Source organism: Phyllostomus discolor, chromosome 5 (assembly GCF_004126475.2).
Source record: "Phyllostomus discolor isolate MPI-MPIP mPhyDis1 chromosome 5, mPhyDis1.pri.v3, whole genome shotgun sequence".
In the NCBI taxonomy this organism is placed as follows: domain Eukaryota; kingdom Metazoa; phylum Chordata; class Mammalia; order Chiroptera; family Phyllostomidae; genus Phyllostomus; species Phyllostomus discolor.
Window position 1 is genome coordinate 73,163,057 of NC_040907.2, and position 12,079 is coordinate 73,175,135.

At 39.1% G+C, this 12,079-nt stretch overlaps 1 pseudogene; it reads right to left on the reverse strand.

Annotated features, from left to right (window-relative positions):
• Window positions 1-5,047: 5,047 nt before the first annotated feature.
• Window positions 5,048-10,182, reverse strand: LOC114496322 (annotated as a pseudogene).
• Between the last annotated feature and the right edge of the window lie 1,897 nt (window positions 10,183-12,079).

Sequence of the window (12,079 nt, forward strand, 5' to 3'; positions counted from 1 at the left end):
TAAGTGGTAAGTATTCTTTATTCCCCCAATTTTATAGAAGAAGAGGCTGAGGCACAGAGAGCAGTGACTTGCATCCATGATGATACAAACTTTATAATTACTCATTGCAGGCCACACAACTAGTAAATGGGAGAATGGTCTGGAATCTACAGGATTATCTCCTAGAGATGTGGGGTATAAGTGATAATTTTGCCTAAAAAACACAAGAAACAACTATTTTTATTAAACAGTGGACAGACCAAAGCAATTGTTAGCAAACGTTTCAAGAAGAACCAAGGACAGGGATGGCTGTGTGTCTCTCTGTTCCACCTGTTCATGACTCTTCCCATTTGAACAGGACAGCAGTCCCCCACCCCCCATCCATGGAACATATGGTCCCAGGCCCCAGATAGTTGCCTGATACCATGGGTAGTAGTGAATCCTGTATATATTGTTTTTTTTCTATACACACATACCTGTGACAAAGTTTAATTTATAAACTAGGATTTTTTTCTTTACTAACTCAAAAGCTTCTACCTTTCTCTTGAAAGAGGCACTTTACAGCTTTTCTGTGGCATATTTGAATTGTCAGCATCACTATTTGTGCCCTTTCAGGACACTGTTAAGTAAAATAAGAGTTACTTGAGCACAAGCACTGTGATGCCTCAACAGTTAACCTAATAGACCTGATAACTGAAGGGCCTACTAAGTGACCAACAGGCAGGAGCATCTACAGTGTGGAGACTCTGGACAAAGGGATGATTCTCATCCAGAGTGGGGCAAAGTAGGATGGTGTGAGAGTCCGTTATGTTAGGCAGAACAGCGCACAATTTAAAACTTCTGAATTGTTCCACTAAATATTTTCTGACTGTGTTTGACTGCAGGTAAATGAAACCTCCAAGAGCAAAACCATGGATTGGAGAGAGGGGGGCCTACTGTACTTTTCAACACTACTTAAGCCTGCAGGTGCTATTTCTGTCTTTCTCCTTCTCAGTATTTATGGAAGTACACCTTATGGAAGTTTTGAAATGTTGCTTGTTAACTTCTCATATTTAATGTGTGGATCTTTAAACATTTATTCTTAGATTGTGGCATGGCCAATGTGTTTCCCATTCCTCAAAGTCTGTAAAAGACAGCACACATGCAAAAATCCAGGGCTTCTAAGTGATACTTTGACCAGAGACTGGGCTTCAGCAAGGGCAGGCTGACTTCCTGATGTTACCATGTCGGTTTCTGCTAAATGTCCTGGTCTCTTTTGACAACGCATGAAGAATCCATCATCCATTAATTCAGAGGGGTAGTTTAAATAGAGCTTGAAATCAGACAGACCTGGGTTTTAATCCTGGCTCTGCTAATTCCTGCTGTTTAACCTGGTCAGGTTTCTTCACCAGTCTGCATCAGTTTATTCATCTATAAAATCATTATAATAATGTCTACTTCATATAGTAGTTATGAGAATTAAGTTACATTTATAAAGTACTTATAACAAATAATAAATACTGATATATAGTAAATGCCCAATAAATTATAACCATAATTACTACTACTACTATTATTATTATTATCTACATATTGTGAGAGTCCAGGAAAATTTTCAGCTTGGAGTCTCAAGTCTTCTAGGTGTTCTAAGCACCCCCTAGTCCCTCATTTCTTCTTCTGTCACCTATGCTTCGACCCTGTGCCATCACTAGCCTCTTCGTGGAAGTTTCTGATGAGATGTCACAAGAGCAGATATGCCTGTCCAGGAGCCTGGGTGCAGCACAGGTCCACCAAATTCCACTAGGACATCTGCTTTTGCTTTTCTCTCAGCCTGAAGTAACGTGAATTAGTGAGATAAAGTAAGGCCTGATTTATACATCCAAGGACATCCATATCCAAGATGCCCATAAAATGTAAATTATCATCATCATCTTGCACTTTGTCAACCATAGCTGTTATTTATTAGTTTTATAAACATTAAGGAACAAGGATGATCACTGGAAACAACTAAGTTTTCGTTTATAACATACTGCACAATTTCCGTGGTATAGTCACAGAAGCATTTACCAGTGAATATCTTAATTCATTATTCAACACATATTTATTGAATGTCTGTCACTTAGAGCACAAAAAGTGAGCTAAAAACATGCATTATGGGATATAACAGAGAAGAGGGGTCAGCAGAGGTTGTATATTCCTGGGTTGTTTTCCAAAAGGATGCTACGATTAAACCTCAACCTGTCCTTGTAATCTTATATTTCATAATCCCCCTTAAAAGTTTATTTCTTATCCTACTGAATATATCCTGTGTTTTTCAAACAAACTTGCATTTTCTTCCTTCCCTTTATTTACTTTGGTGGCTCTCTGTGCATCTTCCCCATATATGTGTGCCTCTGAGCACGACCAAGTCCTGGCGTGACCACTACCTATTCGACAAAGCCTTCCTTGAATATGCTTGGATCCAATTCATTGTTATTTATTTTAAACCCCTAAAGCATCTAGTCCTACCTATCTTACCTGCAACTTTATTTATTTATTTATTTATTTATTTATTCCATGGATTGGCATTATTTGGGTGTCTATTTACTCTCCCCTGTTAAATTTGTAAACATCATGAAAGAAGGACTTATCCTTGATTCACTTTATATTCTACAAATGACTAATACATCACTTTGTACAAACTAAGTACTCATTTTTGGTGAATGAACAAATTGGTGAATGAACAAATTAGCAAATGAATAATGTGAATCTAGAGATGAGCTTTAACAGGCAGATAAAATTTGGGAAAAGGCAGGAGAGAAGAGCACACTATAACAGAGTTAGGTTATGAGAAGCACAAGATGAAGCATACAGGCTCAGTTCTTATATTTGTTCCTGAAATTCAGGGTCTGAAAGAGGAGGATGAGACAGTGATGGCGAAGGAGTGTCACATAATTCATTCACTTGCCGTTGTGAGGCAGAGTCTTGAGCCCCTAGACACTTGAACAGTGGTTTACGTCACTTCTGGGAGGACTGCCTGGTCAGCCTCTGTCCGCCTGGCTGACAGCTGTCCAAGCTGAGGCTACAGTGTTCTGTACCAGGCAGTAGCTTGTAATTAGTATGCTCTCTGTGTTCCCAGACAGAACAGATGTCTGTCTGCTCTTTCTGCTTAATGATGATGGCAGGTTCTCAATGATCAAGATCCAATTTCACATTTTCTGAAACACTGTGGATGAGAAATTCAGTTTGACCCATTGTGAGGCCCAGCCTCCCTTTTTGCAGGGAATTTTAGCTTTGCTGATTAGTACTGACAAAGGGTAGAGTGGATGTGAGTGGCGGCAGTACTTAGCCTTGCTCAGGTGAAGTAGCTGATTGGAGGGAGTACCAGGCAGAGTCTCCATCCCAATATATGTCTAATGTATTTGCTTTTCTGCATTTCTTTCACTTCTACTGACAATAGAACCTTTGCTGATCTTGTAAATCTATTGCTAGAAGAAAAATATTTGGCATTTGACATAATTTCTTCTTATAAGATTCTCTCTGGAAGGGGAATTATGTTAGCTGCTCTTTAGTTACCAGTAAAAGAGTCAATCAGATCCTTTCTTGTAACAGAATGATTTGGGGATGGAGAAGGAATTGGTTAGGGCCAGAGTGGAAGTATATGTTCAGAGCCTGAAAAGCTGCCCCAGGATCTTAGAGTGGTACATCTACATAATAGTTTTTCTCTGTGCCCCCTGCCAGTTTTATTGAGATATAATCGGCATATACCATTGGGTAAGTTTAAGTTTTACTGTGTTGATTTGATACACATATATTACAAAATGATTACCACCATAGTATTATCTAACACCTACCTCCCTTACCTTACTTAATTATTGTTTCTTTTTTTTTTGGTGAAAACATTTAAGGTTTATTCTCAGCAAATTTCAAGTACATAATACATTATTATTAACTATTATTACCATACTTAAATTAGACCTTCTTCATCTTATCACTGAAAGTTCATGATTTGACCAATACCTATCCATTTCCTCCATTCCCCAGAACATGGCAACCACTATTTTTCTTTCTGTTTCTATGAGTTTGACTTTTGTAGATTCCACATAGTAAGTGAGGTCATAGAATATTTGCCTTTCTCTTTCTGGCTTACTTCATTTAGCATAATGACCCCCAAGGTCCACTGATGTTGTCACAAATGACAGGATTTCCTTTATTGTTACTAATATTCCATTGCATATACTCATGCCAAATTTTCTTTATCCATTTATTTCTTGGTGATGTATGCTTATGTTGTTTTCCGAGTATTGACTATTGTAAATAATGCTGCAGTGAACACTGGGGTGAAAGATATATCTCTTTGAGATCCTGTTTTTATTTCTTTTGGATATACCCTAGAAGTGGAATTGTTGGACTGTATAGAAGTACTATTTTTAATTTTTTGAGTAACTCCCATACTGTTTTCCATAATGGCTGCACCAACTTTCATTCCCACCAATAGAGCGCAAGGGTTCCCTTTCCTCCACATGCTGCCAACACTTATCTCTTGCTCTTTTCTTTATGACAACTATTCTAACAAGCACAGAGTGATATTTTATTGTGGTTTTAATTTGCATTTTCCTAATTATTAGTGACGTTAAGCACTTTTTTCATGTATCTGTTAGATATTTGTAAGTCTTCAGAAAAAATTTTCTACTTAGGTCTGTTGTCCATTTGTTAATTGATTTGTTTTGCTATTTAGTTGTATGAGTCTTTTATATATTTTGGATATTAACACCTTATCAGATATGTGAGTTTGATTTGCAAATATTTTTTCTCTTTTCATACCTTGCCTTTCATCTTATTAATTGTCTCTGTATGCAAAAGCTTTTTGGTTTCAGGTATCCCATTTGTTTATTTTTGCTTTTGTGGTTTGTACTTTGGTTGTCATTTCATAAAAATCATTGCTAAGATCAATGGCAAGGAACATTCCTTCTAGGAGATGTATGATTTCAGGCCTTATGTTTAATCTTTAATCCATTTTGAGTTCATTTTTGTAAGTGGTGTAAGATAAGGTTCCTCTCTACCTATTACCCCATACATGGGTGGTCAAGTTTCTCCGAAGTCCCTTAGCCTAAGGGGCTGGATTCCATATTTCTCTCAGAGACACTTTTGTCTGTGGAAGGATGACAGTTTTTTGTGGAGGGGCAGCAATGAGGGATGTCTTATGCCGCCTTGGTGCCACTGTCCTTGCAGCAGCAGCAGTGAGGCCAGTGGGCCGCAGTGGCATGGTGACTGTGGCAGCAGCGGTGCTGGAGTCCCCTTCACAGTGTTTTTCAGGAGTTGAGTGGGTGATCCTTCAGGGGAAGACAGAAATTTCACCTATTGCTTAACTTTGTTCAGATACCCAAAGTGACTGATTTGCAAGGTATAGGAGTTATCCTAGGTTGTACATGCAATGGCTTGCAGTGCCCCACAGATCTGTCTACCCTCTGCCACCCCATTCTGTTCCTCGCCTGCATCAACCCCACACTTCTGTCTAACTCTGTTGCTTCTGGACTTCTGGACACATCCAGCTCCAGTTTCACCAGTATGTAGACAGTGCCATGCTCAGGCGTCTGTGCTTGCCATCTGGTCCCACCCTTTGGGGTTTAATGTTCTGAAGCTGCCACGTTGGAATTCTTAATAATTTTATTTTTGAATTTTTATTTTTTAAGTGAGTGTAGTGGGAGAAGGAAACATTGCTGGGCTCTCACAAAGGCTCTCTTGTTTGAGGGTAATTGTCTAAGTGTTTTCTAGGGGCTTCTGGACCATAGCCAAGATGGGCTGGAGCCAGTTTATGAGCCACTGCAGGGTCTGCTGCCATGACTGAGGTGCTCTGGCTTATAACCTGAAGCACGAGTGGCCTCAGTTTACATGTGGCCCCACCACCGGCTGCCTCCCCACCTTCCCTGGATAGAGTCCTGGCCACTTGCTCTCCTGTCCCTGCCCTGGGCTGGGTGGGGACACTCGCAGGACTGGGGTCAGGACTTGTGCCCTGTGTGCTGAGCAGAGCCCTGGACACCTGAGAGGGTCTGCACTCCTCTTGTGAGTATCCTGTGCTCAGTGGGGAACATCCTTAACTAGCAAATATAAAGCACCATGACAGGTCAAGGGAAAAACTACAGAAAAAGGGAAAAAGGCTTTTTTTTCTGATTTTTTGAACAGGAAGCTCTGCATTTTTCTTTTATACCAAGCTCTGTAAATTATGTAGCCAACACTGAATTATGTATCAAATGAAGATCTACTTCCAACTATTGTTTAATTTCATTTTCATGCTTGGAGTGTTCTCCTGCAACTCTGCTTCTTTAGTATTTTTCATATTGTTCAACACTGAGGTCTTGTTCCACTTAATTTTAAAAGGCTAATTACTGATCATTCATTACTCTGAATTCTTTCCCATAGAACTCAGTTTATCATATGTTTAATTAGCATCAGTGTATTGGGAAGAGTAGTAAGACATTTGTTTCTTGTCAAAGCCCTATAAGTAAGCATTGTATGCCAGGTGATATTCAAAATGTTAATGACTGGTTTGGCCAGAGTGTAGAACAGTAAAAGTGGGTGTCAGCTGTAGAACAGATACAGTGCCATGGAAGTCCTCTGCTCTGCTGGTTAGCACTTTTGCGCTTGCTAGATGAGGGATCCAAGGCATTCTAAAGGACAGCCCAGCATAGCTGGGACAGCAGGGGGCCACTTGGGATGGGTAGCTACTTACAAACTGACATAGATGTGTCTCAGTATTCTCCCATTCTGTAAGGTCTTACTGGGGCTTCCCAGCTGGATATCAGCCCCAATGGCATGACCCTCCACAAGATACTTAGTTCCTCCAGTTTTTAATTGTTTTAACTGTCAAATGACAGTTATAAAACATGATAAAGTCCTCAAATATTTATTACCTAGTATGGTCAGTGTTTTTTCTTGATGATGTTAAGATTCAAATATAAATAGATTCGGTCCCCCAGAGGTTCCTAATTTCATCTGGCCTGGGAAATAAGACATGAACGCAAATAATTATGATACAAAATAGAGGGTGTCCTGGGAGAGAAATATAAGCTGCTGTGGAAGCTGAAAGAACTGAGAAATCACTTCTGATTTGGGAATAAATGAGATAGACCTGGGAAGGCTTTGCAAAAAGTGTGGCCAATGACCTGGATCTTAAAGTATGAAGTGGGATTTTTAAAGTCATGAGTACAGGGAGGAAATGCAGAAATGGGACTGGAGAAATGACCACAGTGGACCCCTGTAGCTCAGGAAAATCTGTGAGTTTATGTCCAGTTTTTTTCCCCCACTTATGTCCTACTTCCTCTGATTAGATTGGAAGCTTCTCAAGTATTTCTAATTCTTGCTCCTAACACATGATCAACAAACACTTTGGGACCATAATGATTGCTACCTTCTGAACTTTCATGTTCTTTATGAAACTAGAGATATGATGTGTCAAGATTTAATCATGCATCATATTTAATGTTTGGAGAAAGAAGCTTTTATAACCAGTTGATATCATGTGCAATGACTGGGCTGTGTTTATGTATGTGATGCACTAAGATTGGGGATTTTACATGCAGGTTTCTGGTGTGCTTTGTGGTGGTCACTACAGAGAGATCACTATACTATGGCTTCAGTGTCAAGAATAAGGTTATTAATGGAGACAGGAGTTAGTACATATACACATATGTTGGTTATGCATAGCAGTGTATGGACATGGGTATGTAAAAGATGTTGGGGAGTAGGACCAGAGTATCTCTCAAATATAGTTCAGAGTTTTGAATTGTTTCTCAAGAGGCTAAAACACATTCAGTTGCCTTCTGGGGCAGGTCAGGGTTAGGCCTGTTGCACTGAAACCTTAATGGTACACTAAGAAATAAAAAATTGAAGGATGTGACTGGTAAAACATGAAATTCCCCTTAAAATCATACAGAAGAGTACAGACCTGGCCTCCCCACTCCTGCTAAGTTTAATGTGGTATAAATGGCAATATGCCTGTGGATCTCAACTCCTCTGACTTGGTATATTCCTCACTTCACACTGGCTGCTAAGCTACCAAACTTTGCATAGGCCTGTGAAGGGATGAGGTAGGTAAGTCAATGTATACATTACCACCAGGAATGTTTAATCACCTGTCTTTTTGCTGCATGGCATAGTAAGTGGTTCTGTGGTTAAATGGAGTGACACGACAACTCACCTGATTCTGAGTTGCACTCTTTGTCCATCTCTATACTTGGACTAGCCTTTGAATATTATCCTACCTTATCTGACCTAACTCAAACCTTGGCTCTGGGGTTATATCAGAAGTGAGAAGGCAAATGTAGACATAGAGTCAAAGAGGTAGAATTCATTAGATTATCTCCAGCTCTGCTCTAGGCAGAGGTCCTCAAGTGATTTCATTCAATCACCATTGCTTGGTGCGTAGAAGGAAATATTGATTCCCTTTGTTTTAAACTTTTGCTAACCAGGAAACCTCCTGATTTATTTTGAAGGGTAACATGGGCCAGGTACATATTTCTCAGGCTCACTTTCACAGCTCTAGGCAGTTTCAAAAATCATTTCAGACTTAAGTGTTCAGTTTTAAACCATAGGAAAAGCTGGTAGGGCCTGAGCTGACTTACAGATAATTGGTTCATGTCACAAGTTGCTGGTGATCCATAAAACCATGCTTGGTTGGCATCGTGCCTGCAGAGGGAATTCTGTGCGACAGGATACAAAGTGGGCTGACGCAAGGGAGTGCTATGATTTCCGTGGCTCCGGAGAAGCTCAGTGCTCAAAAAGTCCTTTTCCAACTTCTATCTATTTTCTAAAATATTCCAAAATATCCCCCTTCCAGTGTATAGTCTTATCCAGTTAATTTCTCCATGAGGGGTTGGTGATTCTTTATGTCTATTGATCAATAAAGGGCCTGAGGGCATCAAAGGAAATGCCTATAATAGCAGTGGGACCAGAGAAGAAATCCTGGGTTAAAGGTGGACAACTTCCCTTTTTTAATTGTGGCAAACATAAACACTATCAGTACCAAGATTAGCATATTTATACTACTTTATAACATTAATGGGATAACTCAAAAAACTTGAAATGTCCCTACCTCTTGGTAAGCAAATGACTAATGCTTCATTTCATTGTGAGTTCTGTTTTATTGTCCAGCCTAATGGTCTGATGAATGAATTCTTTGAATTTTTGGAAGAGAAATGAAAGCAAAGTTTTATAATTTAAAATGACTGTGTGCTATAGCTTCTTTTTTTTTTTAGAAACACAGCCAATTTTATTCAAATTCTTCAAAATATATACTCAGTATTTTAATTGTTTCTAAGCTATGCCACTCTTTAGATAAGTTTTGTTATTTCATCTTTTATAGGTTTTAAAAATATTTTTTTTACAGTTCTTCAGTAGAAGGTGGGGTCTTAAGTTGCCAACTTGGAGCCTCTGACCACCAGTCTGATTAAGCTTCTTCTCAATGTTCATGATCAACATCTGGTTTCTAAATGAAAGGCTTTTGTCTTTCAGTCACTGGCTGATAGGGTGAAACAGCATTGTTATCCATAATCACATGATCTAATTTGGAATCAAACTTGACATCCAGTCTTGCATTTCTAATCAAATTTATAATCTGCCTTCAGCTTCTTCTGGAGTCATATTCAATTTATCTGCCAACATGTTAATGCTGATATTCTGGCAGATGTGACAAAAAATCCCAAATATGAAGAGACAGGTATTTTCAATGCAATTCTCAAGACAAACCACCAAGAAGAAGTCATTCACAAGCACAAATTCACATTCCCTCAGCTATTTCTGAGACCCATCAAAGTCAAAGTTAACATGCTCTCAACATGGGTCTCCATTTGGGCCTTTCTATGTGTGAGACTCCTGTTGAATAACTTTGACCAGATCTTTTAGCACCTGCCAGCGTTTTTGAACATCTTTCTTTGTTTTGACTGCTGGAGTCTAATATCGAAGAATATGTGGATACATCATCTGCATTAAGATACTGTGGGTGGTAAAGGAAGAGATCAATAATGTTATCATGCCCTTTGGGGTGGCCGGAAAATAACAGAGACCAGTGAATGAGCCATGTTCATTGCTGGAGTGGAGAACTCAGAGTTGTTATCTAAGGTCTTCCATGGTTGTATCCCAACTCTGCATTAAGATTTCAGCAGCCAGTTTCTGTACTATAGCCTTTTTCCTCAGCTGATCTGGGATACAGCTTGGCCAGCTGGATGCAAATGCCCTCAAAATGTCCATCTAATGAAATGGCAGACCCTATATAAAGCAGCTTTTCTCCTTTGTGGAGGAATAAGTGCCAGGGGCTTTCTCTGTTTTAAATTGCTGTCATGGAGATAAATCTTATGCATAAGCTTGGTGTGTTTTTCATCAGATGTCCAAATACCTGGACTGAGTACTTTGTTCTCCAAAATACTCAGATAGTGAAAATATAAAATCTGTTTTGTAATAAACAGCAATTCAATTAGATTTGGAAGGAGTAGTCAAGAGTCAAGATGTTAAAGTTTAATGGGGATGCATTTTAGAAAAGAAGCAATCAAAGATGCCTAGAGGGACTTTTGCAATATTTTATCATTAATTAGAGGTAAAAATTTAAGGTGCCTGATTCATATTTCCATGGTCTTTTGGTGTAGTGTCTGATCCATTTGCCTCTCACTGAAGGAGGAGGGGGTGTCATTAGTCATTTTTTGCCCAAGGTCTACTCAAACCTGATGCAACAAAAATGTTACAGGAGAGTTATGTGTCACTACTGTATGCCCATGTGACTACCAGGGCCATAAAGGAGAAATGGAACTTTGAGGGATTGTTTCTCCTTTCAGGGAGCAACAGATTTGAGAAGCAGTTTGATTTACACAAGTTAGAAACAGTGCAGTTAACTTGGCTTGTCAAAATAATGAACGTGGATATGTAATGTAATCTAGTCAGGGTCCTGTGGCCTGGAACTTGGATACTGTATCTTGGAAATAGAGAAGAAAGGGTACTGTGATTTTTTTCATGTTTTGAAATTCTATTAAACCCATTCACCCAGTAGTGAGACATTAGTTCAGCTGCTGTAACCACCATCTCACCTTTTGTCAGATGGCTCAGAACATGGACATGAGGACCACAAATTTGGGGTTATTTAAATAGTCCTACAGTTGCTCAGTCAAATTGGAGTTAAAGCAATGTTGCTGTGTGCTTCCTAGAACCTTAGCAATACAGAGAATGGTAAAGCCCTGTCCATCCTTTTTCCTAATTAGGTATCCTTAAGTGTGACTTCTAGAAATGCATCTAAACCTAAGATTCATCCTTTCAAGACCCAAGATTCTGTGCTTTTTAACATCTTCTAAGTAATCCTCCTCTAATCTCAGTGCTAATTGTTTTCTTCCTTGCACTAATAGTTTTCTCTTTAGTTCTTCTTTGTTAATATTTATACTTTCTGCCTATTAGCCCTCTTCCTTCTACTCTGGTTCCACTTAGGTTAACTCAATTCAAAAATATTTATTAAACAAAAGTGTCTATTAAACATTTATGCAGTTTCTGTGGGAAGATATAAAGGAATTAAAGATGCAATTCCTAGCTTGTTTTATAGGGATCAGTACTAAGGCAAACTACATGAACCATCTATGAGACATTTCTAAAGCAATGGGTAACCCACTGGAGAGGTGGAGCTGAACCCGATACTTATTCCTAACAAAGCAACCCAAATTTTACAGATGGTCAATGTGTTTGTCGAATGAGAAAAAGACCAGTTGGATTTAAAGTAAGGGACATACCACAGTAAAATGATGATGCTCATTATTGATGAAAAGTTAGTATGGAAAAACACTGCAACTTCTTGCACGTTTCCATTGGGTTCTTTCCCCACTATATGCTCCAGACACACCAAGTAAATTATAGTTTTCCCAAAACTTGCCTGCATACTATCTCGTGCTACTCTCTGCATCGTTTCTCATTTTAATTTGGTGGAACTATAGTAATCTTTGAAGGCCCAATTCAAAGATCCCCTCATCTGGGAGACATTCTTCAAACTGCTCCAACTACCACATCATGAGGGTATGCCTATTATCCCTGCACTTCTTTCCACACGTCCTGTCCCACTCAGGCAGAAGAGATCCAGATTAAGCTCTCAACACTCTTTTTCAAATAGACATTGACC